This window comes from Pinus tabuliformis, chromosome X (assembly GCF_031772625.1).
Source record: "Pinus tabuliformis cultivar Carrire ecotype Pingquan chromosome X, CPIR1, whole genome shotgun sequence".
NCBI lineage: Eukaryota > Viridiplantae > Streptophyta > Pinopsida > Pinales > Pinaceae > Pinus > Pinus tabuliformis.
Window position 1 is genome coordinate 1,444,388,861 of NC_142308.1, and position 15,671 is coordinate 1,444,404,531.

The window sequence follows — 15,671 nt, forward strand, 5'->3', positions numbered from 1 at the left end:
TGCTATTTTAATGCAAGATGAAAGACCCATTGCTTTTGAAAGTCGTCCAATGAAGGGAATTTTTTTACACAAAGCTATTTATGAGAAGGAAATGTTGGAAATACTCCATGCACTTAAGAAATGGCGACCCTACCTAATGGGAAGACACTTCAAGGTAAAAACGGATCATGATAGCCTTAAACACTTTTTAGAACAAAGATTATCCTCTAAAGAGAAACAAAAGTGGGTCACAAAGATGTTGGGTTATGACTTTGAAATAATTTACAAAAAAGGGAAGCAAAATGTGGTGGCAGATGCACTATCAAGAAAGGATGAGGATGTGGAAGCATTGTTGTGCGCCATTTCTATTATCCAAGCATATTGGATCAACGAAGCAAGGGAGGAATGGAAGAATGATGAAGAAGTGTGGGCACTTATTCGAAAGTTACAACAAGATTTTAGGACATCTGATACACTTAGCTGGCAAAATGATTCATTATGGTACAAAGATCGCTTATATCTCTGTAAGAATTCCCAACCAAAACAAAAGATTCTTATGGAATTGCACACTTCTCCCTTAGGAGGGAACTCAAGATTTTTAAAAGCTTACCACAGGGTTAAGAAGGAATTTTTTTGGGATGGCCTTAAATCAGATATTCAAAATTTTGTGGCAAAATGTTTGGTTTACCAACAAAAAAAAGTTGAAACAATTAAGACACCAAGTCTATTACAACCTTTATCCATTCCAAGCCAATGTTGGGAGGAGGTTTCAATGGATTTTATCACAGGTTTACCCAACTCTGAGGGAAACAGTTTCATCATGGTGGTAGTTGATAGAATTACCAAGTATGCACACTTTTGGGCATTATCACATCCATTTAAAGCCAGCACAGTTTCTACTGCATTTGTGGAAACATTTCAAAGCTACATGGAAACCCAAAGATTGTTGTAAGTGACAGAGATCCCATTTTCACTGGAAATTTTTGGACTGAATTATTTTCTTGTCTTGGTACTCAGTTAGCTCATAGCTCATCTTATCATCCTCAATCTGATGGGAAAATTGAGATAGTAAACAAACATTTGGAAGGATATCTTCGTTGCTTTGTATATGATAAATAGACACAATGGGTCAAATGGTTGCCTTTGGCTGAATGGTGGTATAACACTTCCTTCCATATAGCAACAAAAATGACCCCTTTTATGGACTTTTTGGATATCAGCCACCATCCATCACATCATATTTAAGAGAAAATTCTAAGGTTCAAGCAGTGGAACATCACATCGAACATCAACAAAAAGTCCTAGAACTCTTAAAGGATAACCTCGTGTTGGCACATAATAGAATTCAACAACAGGCAGATCAACATCGCAGTGAATGAAGTTTTGAAGTAGGTGATTGGGTATTCCTACGACTAAAACCATATAAAAAAATGTTCCTCAAGCAAGCTAAGAAGGATAATAAATTATCACCAAATTATTATGGTTCATATAAGGTGTTGCAAAAGATTGGTACTATGGCTTACAAATTGGAGCTTCCTGCAACTTCTCGATTGCACCTAGTTTTCCTTGTTTCATCTTTAAAAAAGGTTATAGGCGACAAGCTCCCAGTTCAAACAATATTTCTAGAACTTGATGAGGAAGGAAAAATTATATTGGAACCGGAAGCAGTCACAAAAACAAGAACTCGACAGCTACGAAATCGATCAATTTTGGAGTATCTTATCAAGTGGAAGAACTTATCCACTAAAGATTCCACATGGGAGGATGAAACTTTTGTACAGAAGCATCCATAACTACTCAAGCATTGAGGACAACAATTTTTTGAAGGAGAGGGGCATGTTAGGTCCTTATAATACTAGTGATTACCCCATTATTAATGTAGTTGTATCCCTTATTAATATTGTTGTGCCCCTATTGTCCCCATATTGTTATTATTGTGCCCCATAGAATCCCTCTATTGTTATTTTTGTGGCTTTATATTATTATTGTTAGGTCGACTGGGATATATTGTGACTCCTTAGACTCCTATATATAGAAAGGAGGTTTTTTCATTTGAATCATCCAAGAATTGTTCATTTATGTAATGTAAAGGAGGTTTCCCCCTCGAAGAGGTTGAATTCTAAGGCGTTGATCTATCCATTCTATCTCTTTTGAGCTGCTTTGAATTAAGGTGTATCACAGGGAAACTGGGAAAGATAATTAGCTCTAACGAAATCACAAATATTCTAAATAAATAACAATGAGGCATAATTTCATAATTATGTTCGCTAGAGGTTCCCACATCGAAATCATCTATTTCTCTAGATCTCCAAAATGTCTTGGACAACCATTCCAAGCTATTTGAGACTCCCAAAAGCCTCCCACCTATTCATGATCATGATCATTCTATTCATTTGATTCCATGAAGTGTTCCTCCAAACATCAGGCCTTATAGATATCCTTATGCCCAAAAGAGTGAAATTGAACGTATGGTTGTAGAAATGATAGAGGCTCGTATAATTAAACCTAGTCAAAGTTCTTTCTCTACTCCAGTAGTATTGGTGCACAAGAAGGATAGGTAATGGCACATGTGTGTGGATTATAGAGAGCTCAACAAGCTCACTATTAAATATAAATTTCCCCTTCCTGTCATTGACGAATTATTGGTTGAATTGTATGGATCAATTTACTTCACCAAGTTGGGTCTTCATTCGCGATATCATCAAATCATAATGAAGACTGAAGACATTCTAAAAAAAACATTTAGAACTCATGATGGTCATTATGAATTTCTGGTCATGCCTTTTGGCCTTACCAATGTACCTTCTGCATTTCAAGGTTTGATGAATTCCATTTTCAAACCCTTCCTTATGAAATTTGTGTTAGTATTTTTCGATGATATACTAATATAGAAAGTCTTGGAAGGATCATGTTCAACATGTTGACAGGGTGCTCAAATTGTTGGAGGAAAAACAATTATATAGAAAAAGATCCAAATGTTTCTTTGGAGTACAAGAGGTGGAATATCTGGGTCATATTGTATATCATAAAGGTGTTATGGTAGACCTTAGAAAAATTAAAGCCATTAAGGAATGGAAAATCCTCACATCCATAAAACATCTGTGAGGATTTCTTGGGTTGACCAGATATTATCACAAGTTTGTTAAGAATTATTGGATAATAACATCACCTCTAACAACATTACTGAAGAAAGATGCATTTCCATGGACTTTGGAAACAACGAAGTCCTTTGAACCTATTAAAGAGGCAATGTGCCAAGCACCAGTGTTAGCTACGCCGAACTTCAAAAAAATCTTTATTGTGGAATGTGATGCCTCAGGAAATGGAATTAGTGTTGTTTTAAGGCAAGAAGAAAGACCAATTGCTCTCAAAAGTCGTCAAGTCAAAGGATATTATTTACACAAAGCTATTTATGAGAAGGAAATGTTGGCAATACTACATGAACTTAAGAAATGGAAACCTTACCTAATGGGAAGACACTTCAAGGTAAAAATGGATCATGATAGTCTTAAATAATTTTTAGAATCAAGATTATCTTTAGAAGAGCAGCAAAAATGGGTCACAAAGATGTTGGGTTATGACTTTGAAATCATCTACGAAAAAGGGAAGCAAAATGTTGTGGCCTATGCACTCTCAAGAAAGGATGAGGATGTGGAAGCATTTCTTTGCGCCATTTATATTATCCAACCAGATTGGATAAACGAAGCAAGGGATGAATGGAGAATGATGAAAGTGTGGACACTCATTCAAAATTCACAACAAGATCCGAGTACATATGATACATTTAGTTGGAAAAATGATTCGTCATGGTACAAAGACCACTTACACCTGCATAAGAATTCCCAATTGACACAAAAGATTCTTATGGAATTGAAAACTTCTCCCTTAGGAGGGCACTCAAGATGTTTAAAAACTTACCACAAGGTTAAGAAGGAATTTTCTTAGCATGGCCTTAAATCGGATATTCAAAAGTTTGTGGTGGAATGTTTGGTTTGCCAACAAAATAAAGTTAAAAAAATTAATACCCCAAGTATATTACAACCTTTATTTATTCCAAGCCAATGTTGAGAGGAGGTTTCAATGTATTTTATCACACATTTACCCAAGTCTTAAGGAAAGAGTGTCATCATGGTGGTAGTTGACATACTTACCATGTATGTACACTTTTGTGCATTATCTCATCAATTTAAATCCAATGCAATTTCTAATGCATTTATGGAAACAATTCAAAAGCTACATGGAAACCCAAAGATTATTATAAGCAACATAGATTGCATTTTCACTGGAAATTTTTTGACATAATTATTTTCCTGTCTTGGTACTCAGTTAGCTCATATCTCATCTTATCATCCTCAACCTGATGGGAAAACTGAGATAGTAAACAAATGTTTGGAAGGATATCTGTGCTTCTTTGTCTCTAATAAATAGGTGCAATGGGTGAAAAGGTTGCCTCTGGTTGAATCGTGGTATAACACTTCCTCCCGTACTGCAACAAAAAGGACCCCAGTATGGCAATTTATGGATATCATCCACCATCCATCACATCATATTTAAGAGAAAATTCTAAGCTTCAAGCAGTGGAAGATCACATCGAGCATCAAAAACAACTTCTCCAACTCTTAAAGGATAACCTCAGTTTGGCACAAAATAGAATGAAACAACAGCTAGATCAACATTGCTGCAACAAAAGTTTTGATGTAGGTGACTGGGTATTCCTACAGCTACAACCATATAAACAAATGTCCCTCAAGCAAGCTAAGAAGGATAACAATTTAATAGCAAATTATTATGGTCCATATAGGGTGTTCCAAAATATTGGTACTATGGCATACAAATTGGAGCTTCTTACAACTTCTTGAGTGCACCTAGTTTTCCATGTTTCATGTTTGAAGAAGTTTATAGGTGATAAGATCCTACTTCAAATGATATTTCCAGAACTTGATGAGGAAGGAAAAATCATACTGGAACCTGAACAAGTCACATAAACAAGAACTCAACAGCTATGAAATCGATCAACTTTGGATTATCTCATCAAGTGGATGAACTTACCCGTTGAAGATTCCACATGGGAGGATGAGATTATATAGAAGCATCAAGAACTACTTAAGCATTGAGGACAACACTTTTTGAAGGAGAGGGGCATGTTAGATCCCTATAATACTAGTGATTCCACCATTACTGTTGCAAGTGTATCCCTTATTGTTATTATTGTGCCCTTATTGTCCCTTGTTGGGATGGGGTCCCTGAGGGTCAATTTTGGGCACAAGGCAATTTTTTGGCGAAAAAGCCCAATTTTGTTATATAAAGATGTAAAGTCTCCGCAAATTGTTTTTCATGGAGCACATAGTTAGTTAAAGAGTCATAAAGGGTTTTACCCTTCTTTATGTAAGTTGAGTCGACTTTTTGAGGATCTTCCCATGGTTCGCAGACCATATGATTGTATAAATAGGTGTGCCTTAGGATGTCTAAGGAAGAGATGGAAGATGAATATGAATGTAATGGGTCAGTAAAAGGAAGATCATAGAAGTCTTAGAGTAGAAGGAAGGCTCTGCAACTATGTGCACAGATGCCTAGAGTAGAGTCCACGACTGAGTGTGCGGACCCCTGCAACTCAGTGCACAGGGAAGTTTTGAGTCTGTAAGCTGAACATAATATTAATAAAGAAGATTTTTGCAGAAACAACCATGTTTATCTCTTTAATTATGTCTTATATGAATGTGCCTATGTTATGATGGGTTTATGAAATAATGATGTATTGATGCGTGACTTTACACGATTTATACTGTTATATGAACGCAATTGATGTTAATTTTTTATGCAAAGATTATCTTGTTGTATGTTGAACTTATCAAACACTTAAGCTGATTTGAGTAATTGCTGGGTTAACAATAATCTTTGGTGCATGTAAGTAGTTGATTAGTATTTTCAAGATCCGCGAAAGACAGTCATAGACCTTTACGAAGGTCTAGAAGCTGATTTAAGCGAGTTATAACGATAAGCCATAAAGGCTTATCGATCTGCATGAAGGAAAATTTAGGGCATAAAATGACATCGCATTGATCTCTGGGCGTAGAAACTTGGGTCCAGCATCCCACCATACTACTTTGGGTGAGACTTTGGTCTACGCTCTGCAGATTGATGCGAAAAGGACCATTAGTGTAGTGATTTGTTTGGTGCAACTAACTCTGAACCTGGGTGAAGACCCACTAAGCTAAAAAATGGTTTTTTTGCCAGTACTGAGATCTGGATAAAGAGATGTGTGATGTCGCATCACTAGAATTTGACAAAGAAAGAAATTACGAAGTGGTTGGGTAGAAAGATCCATGAATTTATGACACAAGAGAACAGAAATTCATGCCTGACAAAAGAATAGTGGTTGGACAGGTATCTATACATAGAAATACACAAAATTTTCTTCTAAACCTTCTCGATCGAACTGTATGAGTGGATCACTAAATTGATAGATGGCCAAGCAAGGTGGAGGCTTGATGGTCCAATAATGTGGACCCTGGAGCTAGTGCAAAGTTTTTGTTGAAATATGGTAACAAGAATATTCCAATTTAATTTGTCCTTGAATTAAATTGTGAATAAAAATCAAATTCAGTGTTAATAAATACTTGAAAATAATTAATTTATTTATTTTAAATTAATTAGTTGGAGAAATTCAAGTTAGAAGTATTTCTAAAGTCATGCAAGAGTTATCCCTTAAATTAAGGAGATAAGATTGAGTTATATTTGAGTTGTAATTAGTTAACTCAGTTTACTGAGTTAAGTTGAGTTAAATTAGTTCCAATTTGTTTTAGGAACTAATAGTGAGTTAATAGTCAGTTGATGCATTAATGCACTCAACTAGTGCTACTCCAGTTAACTGAAGATTCCCTCATCAGAAAAACATGCATGTTTATTCTGAGAAAGACCCAATTGAGATTAATGTTCAAGGATAGTGTACTATCAGTTGCATGTGTTTTCTCATGAATAAAACTCATGCATGTAATCAAGGATTCATCTTCCGCGATTGCATAATTTTGAAGGCTTGTTTTTCCACTTGGTAATGGGTTAATCATCTTGTTATTGGGAAATCTAGTGTCTATTTAGAGCTGCTAGTCCCACTAAGACGAGTTTCTATCTTAGAAACAAACAGATTAAACTCACTTGTTTTTCATTTACGAGAGAGAGATGGGAAAGAAGCAGAGAGTACCAACCTTAGTCTTTTGTTTGGCTCCTTGCTTGTTTCCTTTCCGCTTTAACAGAACCTCACCACTTCTTCCTTACTTGTCCCACTTCAAAGAGCACCTGTAGATTCATAGCAACATAATATCATCAAAGCATAGAGATATTTCACTGTAAACAATATAGGATCAGATATATATTGACCATACAAATGCATATAACAAACACAGTATTCAGAGATATACAAGAATATGGAGGAAAACACAAATAGCTTTATTAGTAAAAGTCATAGAAGAGAGGATTACAACTACTTGGGCTGACCCAGCACCGTCCTCCCAGCTTGAAAGCCCTCTTCACCTCACAAAAAGCAAGATCACCCAACAATGTCTTCAAAGAGAAACCAACAGCACCTCTTTGCAAATTACCAAATTCCAACCTCTGGATCTCTTGGATGAGGGATTCATTTATAGATATTTGCAGGGGGGTAAGTCAGCTTCTAGGATTTTGATTAGTTTCATCTCTCTGGTAGTTCTTGGTTCCACATGGAGATTTTAGATCTCTTACTCATCCCTGGGCAAACTCAGAGAGGCAAGTGTCAAATGAGCAACTTCTAGAAGATTCTCTGGGTTTCCACCTAGCAAACTGCTTGTGCCATTTTTATGCTCTCGTTCATCGCACCCTATAGAAGGGCTTTCCAGTATGCATCACACTTTTTTCATGTGGTAGGTGAGATGCATTGCACCTTTAGCACTGGGCAGTTTGTATGGTCCTGCTTTGACCAGTTCTGAGTAGCTTTTTATGGAGAACTTCTGGGAGATGATGTAATCAGTTGACCTTTCTCCTTTAGGGTATGAAAAAAAACTTTTAGGGACTTAGAAGCCCTTGGTTTATGGACATATGTGATTGGGGTTGCAGTTCCCAAATATGTCTATAAAATTTGCCCCCTAAAGCATGACGTCGTAAATCTTTTGATGTCAGGTGACATCCTTTATAATGAGGATCCGAGGTTTTTCACACTGGAAGGTGACCTGTATAAGATACAATAAAATGCATTATCTTCATAATATTTTCATGATCTAGCTAAGGTAGGCATTCCCATGCTCAACTTGATAAATTCATTTTCATGTACATAGGGCAGACAACCATCTGTGTGTAGACTGATGATTCTGGTAGAGCCATCCCTTAGTTTGGATGATTATCTGTGCAACAATGACATACATTTGATGTCTTTATTTTCCTGATTATATCACAGCTTGGATGGATGAAACCAAATCCGGGGTCTTCAAAACTCATTCAATCTTCGCCCGAAGTACAAGTCGATCCATGTGAGGAGATGTTCTGATGTTGAACATTGAAATACGTCGCCTAATTACTAGTCAATGATGTAAATTGTTAACAGGTGCGAGAGGAATAATTGATTATGATGATGACCCTCAAGGTACTGTGTTACAATTCACATGGTGTGAATACATGAGTTTATGTCAAACACCACGCAAAATATTTCGGTCGAAGGCCATTAGTGTAAACCTATCGTTGGAAATGAGAAAACTGCCATTGAGGCATGCAAGCTTCAAAGTATTGGAAGGGTTGTCCCTAGGTCAAGTTCTTGGATAATGAGCTAATGTCAACAAGAAATGACCCGTCATAGGAGGGCATTAACGCATCCCACATCTATGACACAGAACGGAGAAAATGATTTAGTAGAGGTGAAAACCATCTGGTGATACAAGGTTCAGGGTGGTGGTCATGAAAGAATGAAGTGTGATGGTATTGTAGTGGATGAGACACAAGGTGGGTAGGTGAATTCTTTGAGAAACTTCTCTTGAACATATTGGCGACACTGAAATGGATTGGTAGCGTTAACCCCAAAATTGGATGGTACGGTGGACCAATGGTGATATGACCAGTGAACGGAATAACCCAACCCGACTCAATCATGGTGATGGAGTGAAAGTGTCATGTTCAAGAGCGACCTACTACCAATAAAGTTTCTTCAAGTTTTCTTCCCAATTTTACCCAGCCATTTCTGACCAATAACTCTTTATCTTTTTCAAGCTTGAGGAGGATAACATATGCTTGTTCTATAATTTTCCCTCTAGGCAAACCTGTTGTTGTGTTTTAACGAGCCTAGCAATAGTGAAACTCGCTCTTGTCTAAATGGACAAGTTTGTCACTATTGTTTTAACGAGTTTAACGACAAGGATAACTCGGTCCTTTTCAATTTGAGAGAGTCTGAAAAGAGATGGAAAGAATACTCCAATATTCCTTTTTCATACCATAATCCCTTAAGTCTGAAAAAGTATAAAACAATGTGAAATGGATGTCTTTTCGATAGTTTTAACGAGCCGAAAAGACAAATGCTTGATCTTTTTGTGTAATAATCCCTCAGGTCCAAAAATATTAAAATCTAGAGGAGGGATATCACTTCAAATTACTTTAATGAGCTAGAGAGGCCAATCACTCGACAATCTTTTCATATTTTACGAATCAGATGAAAAGAGCTTAAAGGAGACTCATTTTTTGAGGAACGAGTGATGTTTTCGAATAGCAGCTGGTTCTAGGTAAGGTTTGGAACTTTCCAATCACAGAAGTGTAAAAAGGTGGCTAATAGGATCACTCATCACAGTTGTTCCTCAAAAGGGGAAAACAATCAAATGGAGGTGAATGATCGGCAACAACAGAGTGGAGGTGACGGTAAGAACATGACCAAGGCTCAAAATCTAACGAAAATACATTCACAATGGTTATTTAGCGGAGGTGGGTTCATTTTTTAATGAGCTTAAACTCTAGTGGAACATATGCTCATTGCTAGGTTTAATTTTTAACGAGCTTGAAATTCGCGTAAAACTACTCGTGCCAGTCATATAATAAGGATGTCTCATTGATAGGTTCATTTTTTAAGGAGATTGCACCATTTGAAATTATGCTCCGACTCCTTTCATTATGTAAGCTAGGAATGACCAATCCTACGAGTTTAACGGGTTAAGAATCTACAAACTAAGAAAATAAATGCTTGCTTTTCACTTTCACGCAAAATGTTTGCATGCCCCCAGGTATAGCGAAGTAGAGTTTCTGAGGTTACCCCTCAATTTGCAGACAAAACACTTGTTCTATCGGGAAAAGCCTACCTTTCCAGGTTACCCTTCAATTTGTAGACAAAACATTTGTTCTATCATCAAAGGCTTACCTTCTAACATAAGTATCTTATTCCAGTGTAATCCCATTTTCCTAAACGGATGAGTGTGTCAAACTAGTCATATATCCTCTACGGAAACCTACCCTATACCTGAAGTTTTCCTACTGAAGTAGGTCAGGATGCATGCCCCTCGGATTTTAGTCTTGACCACCAAATCACTCGCGCTCATCAAGTGGGTGGACTGGAGATTGATGAGACATTCCTTGTGCAAAAAGACCTATTAGGGATGGCATTTGACTATTAGCTATGTGTGAACTGGGGAATGAATGTTGTTCTATGAGCTGGACCACTCTACCTTCATGCAGAAAACACATTACTCGAAAGAGCGAGGAGACGATGGCTCCCATGCTATAAATGTAGTCACACCCAAGGAGTATATTGTAATCTAAAGGTCCTTGGACTACCATTATGTTCAGATAAACAGTTTTCCTTCTCAAAGTTATAGGCAAATTTCGAGGGAACCCTAACGGTCGATTGGTTCCTTTATCGAAGCCTATCGGATATCGCATCTCAGGCAAAAGCAATGGTGAACCAAGTACTTTCCAAGAAATTGAGGAATGGATACTCATAGAATCCCCTTCATCTACGATGGTACCAACCATGACCATTTTGTAAGTTTGCACTATGATTCGAAATGGTACATTAGATGGTAAATGGGGTCTGCCTAGTAGATTCCAATCGAAGGAAATGACTAGGTTGCTTGGAGGTGGGACCGAATAAACGGTCAGATACAACTCTGATGAATTTCCTTCCTGAGGTAAAGGAACTGGTAGATTTCCCCCATGCGCATCAGAGTCTGTGTTTACAAAAAGAATTTGAACGGTGTCGTTCTTATTCTCTTTGGTGCCTGTATCATCTGAAGGTAAATATTCTGAAGTCAAGATGGGGTCAACTGCTATCTTGACCTATTGAATCTGGTCCAATGTGGACTCAGAGGGTTTATCTTCAATGATAGGTGCTTTGACCAACTCCAAAGTTGGGTCAGTTGGGTTTTCAACTAGCAATGGATTCGAAAAGAGTTTCTTGTACCCAGGAGGAAGTCGTTGTGGTGATACAGGACGATTATCCAAGAATCTTTTAGCTTCATCCAGGAAGGGACAATGGTGGAGGTCATGATCGCCTTCACGCAGTCTAGAAGGAAATTTAGATTTTCCTTCTTGTCCGGTGACTTCACTTTCACTAGTTGACGGTGTAGTTTCAACATGATCATCAGAGGTTGACGACACCGGATTGTGTAATTGGGGAGACCAATCCCTTAGGATTCATGGGATGCAAGGACAATCTCGGTGATAGCCGTCTCCCTTGTAGATGACACATGGAGATTTATGTTTGGACGGTGTGGTGTATGGATTTTCACTAGACAATGTATGGTTGCCCCTTTTTGCCGTTGGCTCCTTCTTCTTCTTCTCCTTCACCTTCTTCTTCTCAGTTACTTGGCTTTTAGTTTTACTATCTTTACCAAGTGAAGAGGAAGAAGGAGAGGGAGAGACAAATGAACTAGAAGTTTGGGGGACTCTCTGGTATAATCTAGTTGCTGATTCGATTATTCAGGAATTACAGTGCTTTGAACGAGAGAGGTCGAGAAAAGCCATAACGGTAGGCCAATTTTCAATTCTGGAAGGGACAATGTGGCCATATGAGGTGCACCAACATCTCCCCAAGAGGAGAAAGGACTAGGACTTACCCCAAGGGGAAATCCTTTGTTGGTGGACTCCATTTTCTCAACCTAAGACCAATGAGGGAACAGTGACATTATTCCAATTAAAATAAATTTTAGACGCTTTGACACAACTTTCTTTTTCACTTTTTAAGAGTCAAGAAAAAGCTAAAGATGACTCTAGTCGCCTTCGATTTTTAGTGAGCCTGAAGTGACAAGTGATAAGATTGACCTTTTCCTTTAAGGAGTCTGAAAAGGAACGAAAGAGATTGCTCTGGAAATCTAGACAGAGGGATTACCAAACCAATCGCGAAACTGCAGAATACTTTTTATGGTACGGTAGTTAATCTTCCTGAATGTTGTGTTCAGTGCATTGCGATCGATAGGGCGGCAGAGATGGCGTCCTAAGGATAAAGGATATAGCCTATTGTGGTCTCCCAATATATACTCGATGGTACCTGGGAGCACAAGTCCGTACTAGCACTTATAGTCTGAAAGAGGAGGAAGCACCCAACCTACGATGAAAGTGATAGTTACCAGGCTTTGCAATGCCGGAATACATCTCTAGCATAGACTTCTAGATGTTGTGCGTTAGGTTCCAAAGTGTTTTTATGTTCATTGAAATTATTTTATAGTTGATCTTTCTTAAGAAGTTTTCCTTTAAGGTTGACCGTGTGATGTAGATATACAATTCCTAAAATGATGATAAACAGTCATTTAATCTTCTCTTTGCAATGAAAATCTTAGCTACTAAGGAAAAGAGAAACGAAATCTTTTCAACATAGAGCAGAGAGCACACACTAGATGCACTGTCCTAAATCAAAATCAACAAGCAGTCTAAATGCAAATGCACATGCATGTATTTGTTTTCACTTTCTTAATGTGTGAATGACAAAAGGAATGTTGAATACAAATCTGAATTATCTCTTCTTTCAAAGCGACAGTACTAGCAATTTTCTTTTCAAAAAATGATAGGAAGGCAAGACGACACTTTGCGATTTTGTATTGAAAACTGCTTTCGACACTTGAAATACTTATAAATTCAGATCAAATACAAGAGTAATAGTATAATCGACTATTAAGAACCATGGGATTATTTTCTTTGACTAAAAATGGCACTTGCGACACTTCCAAATCAAAAGACGACAGTTTGATTAAGCTACTATTTTGTAAAATAGAACTATAAATGGCACACAATACATAAAAAAATTCACAATTCTTTGTATAGTAGAGGTTGGATGATGCAAAGAAGGGGGTTTCAATAGTGGTCTACTGATCACAGACAGCAAAACTCCTGAATAAAAATGAAGACAGTGAAGAAAAAACCAAAATATGGAGGTAGATCTAATCTTGTTTGATCATCGCACCTGTAACATAGGGAAACAGGGATGCATCCCACCTTCTGCATATGGGAGGTGAAATGCATCCAGATTGCCAAGAAGACAAGGTGTGATGGTCAAGGAATGAGAGTTTGGCTTGGTTTTTGTTCACAGTTTGCAGTTTAGTTCAAGGATTTAGGCCGAGCAAGTGATATTCAGTAACTAAAGAGTATAGGGCTGATGTAATGAGGTTACTCAAGCTACCTCTAGGGATCTTAGGATGTTTGCAAGTCAATTCTTCAGCTCATAAACCAACCTAGAGATTCACTGAAGCAACGTTGATCTACTTTGCACTTGCATAGCAAATTCAGTTCGAAGGCTAGCTGGCTTGAGCCTGTGGTTTATGAATCAAACAAATAGAGACAAGCAATCAAACTGATCGGTCCCCGGTGGAGTCGCCATTTTGTTGTCGGCAAATCTAGTGTCTATTCAGAGCTGCTAGTCCCACTAAGATGAGTGGCTATTTTAGAAACAAACATATTAAAGTCACTTGTTTTTCCTTTACAAGACAGAGATGGGAAAGAATTAGAGAGTACCTGTCACATGGAATAAGTCGATCTTGCAGACAAGATAGACCTTCCTAGAATCTAAAGAAGACCTAATGACAAGCAAACCAACCAGACACTATCTTTCTATAAATATGTTTTAATAAACAAAGGCAAACAAGTGTTTTTAGGGCCTACCTTAGGTCCAACGCAAGTTTGTGGATGCCCTCGCTCCTTCGATCCAAATGATCTCCTTTGTCGCGAATTTCCAAGCACAAACAAGCAAACAAACTAAATAGCACCTGAAAAGCCAATATCATAAAACATATTTAACATGAAAGTCAAGGAGTTCATGAAATAAATAACATGAGATACTTGTTGAGAAAAATGAGTTTGATTGTATTAATTCAAAAGAAGAAGAACTTTACAACCTGTGCCTTGACGTTGTACAAGCTCCTCCCAGGGTCTAGCAAGAAGTCTCCTTACTTTGACAAGTTTCACTCACTCCCCAATGAAGCCAAAAAGTTATGTGATCTCTCCTCTTAAGCTCCACTAGGAAGTCTTAATTTCACCAGCATTTACCCTAAAAAATGTTCAGCTTCTAACCTCCCCAGCAACCAGCCCAATGCCTAAATTTATAGTGCAATGGAGGGAGGTTACTAGGTCCTCCTTCAAAGGGATAAAGCCCTCCTTCAAAGGGATATCTCCTCTCTTCAAGGGATTAGCTCCTTCTCTCTTGGGATGCATGAACCACCTAAGAGCGGAAAATCCACGTCAAAATTCCTTCTAGAATCATTTAGAATTAACCTAAAGTGAGTTTTTTAGAGTAAACTTGCGCCTTTTTTACTTTCACAGGGGTCTGCACCCACACCTTTAGGGACAGAGCAGGCAGGTCCGTATTTTTTGTAAAAAGAAGGTGTGGGACCGCAGGTAACAGTGAGAGAAAGTGTGGAACCAGTGTTTCATTGATTTTTAATGTCTTTCTCTTATTTCCAAAGCTTGACTTGAAGAGCTGTGGTCTGAGACTTGCCTAGGAGGACAGTACAAGTGATGATAGACCCATACTGACTACGAATAATCATGGTGACGATATTTTTGTGTAACAGTACAACCATTAGTCTTCTGCTTGGCTCCTTGCTTGTTTCCTTTCCCCTTTGACGGAATCTCGCCACTACTTCCTTACTTGTCCAGCTTCAAAGAGCACCTGTAGATTCACGGTAGCATAATACAATCAAAGAACAGAGATCTCTCATTGTAAACAATATAGGATGAGATATATATTGACCATACAAATGCATATAACAAACACAGTATTCAGATATACACAAGAATATAGAGGAAAACTCAAATAGCTTTATTAGTAAAAGTCATAGAAGAGAGGATTACAACCACTTGGTCTGACCCAGTGCCATCCTCCCAGCTTGAAATCTCTCTTCACCTCACACAAAGCAAGATCACCCAACAATGTCTTCAAAGAGAAACCAGCAACACCTCTTCGCAAATTACCTGGATCTCTTGGATGAGCGATACATTTATAGATATTTACAGGGGGCTGAGTCAGCTTTTGGGATTTTGATTAGTGTCATCTTTTTGATAGTTCTTGGTTCCAATTGGAGATTTTAGATCTCCTACTCATCCCTGGGCGAACTCAGAGAGGCAAGTGTCAAATGAGCAGCTTCTAGAAGATTCTCTGGGTTTCCACCTAGCAAACTGCTTGTGCCATTTATCAGCTCTCGCTCATCGTACCCTATAGAAGGGCTTTCCACTATGCATTACACTTTTTGCATGTGGCAGGTGAGATGAAT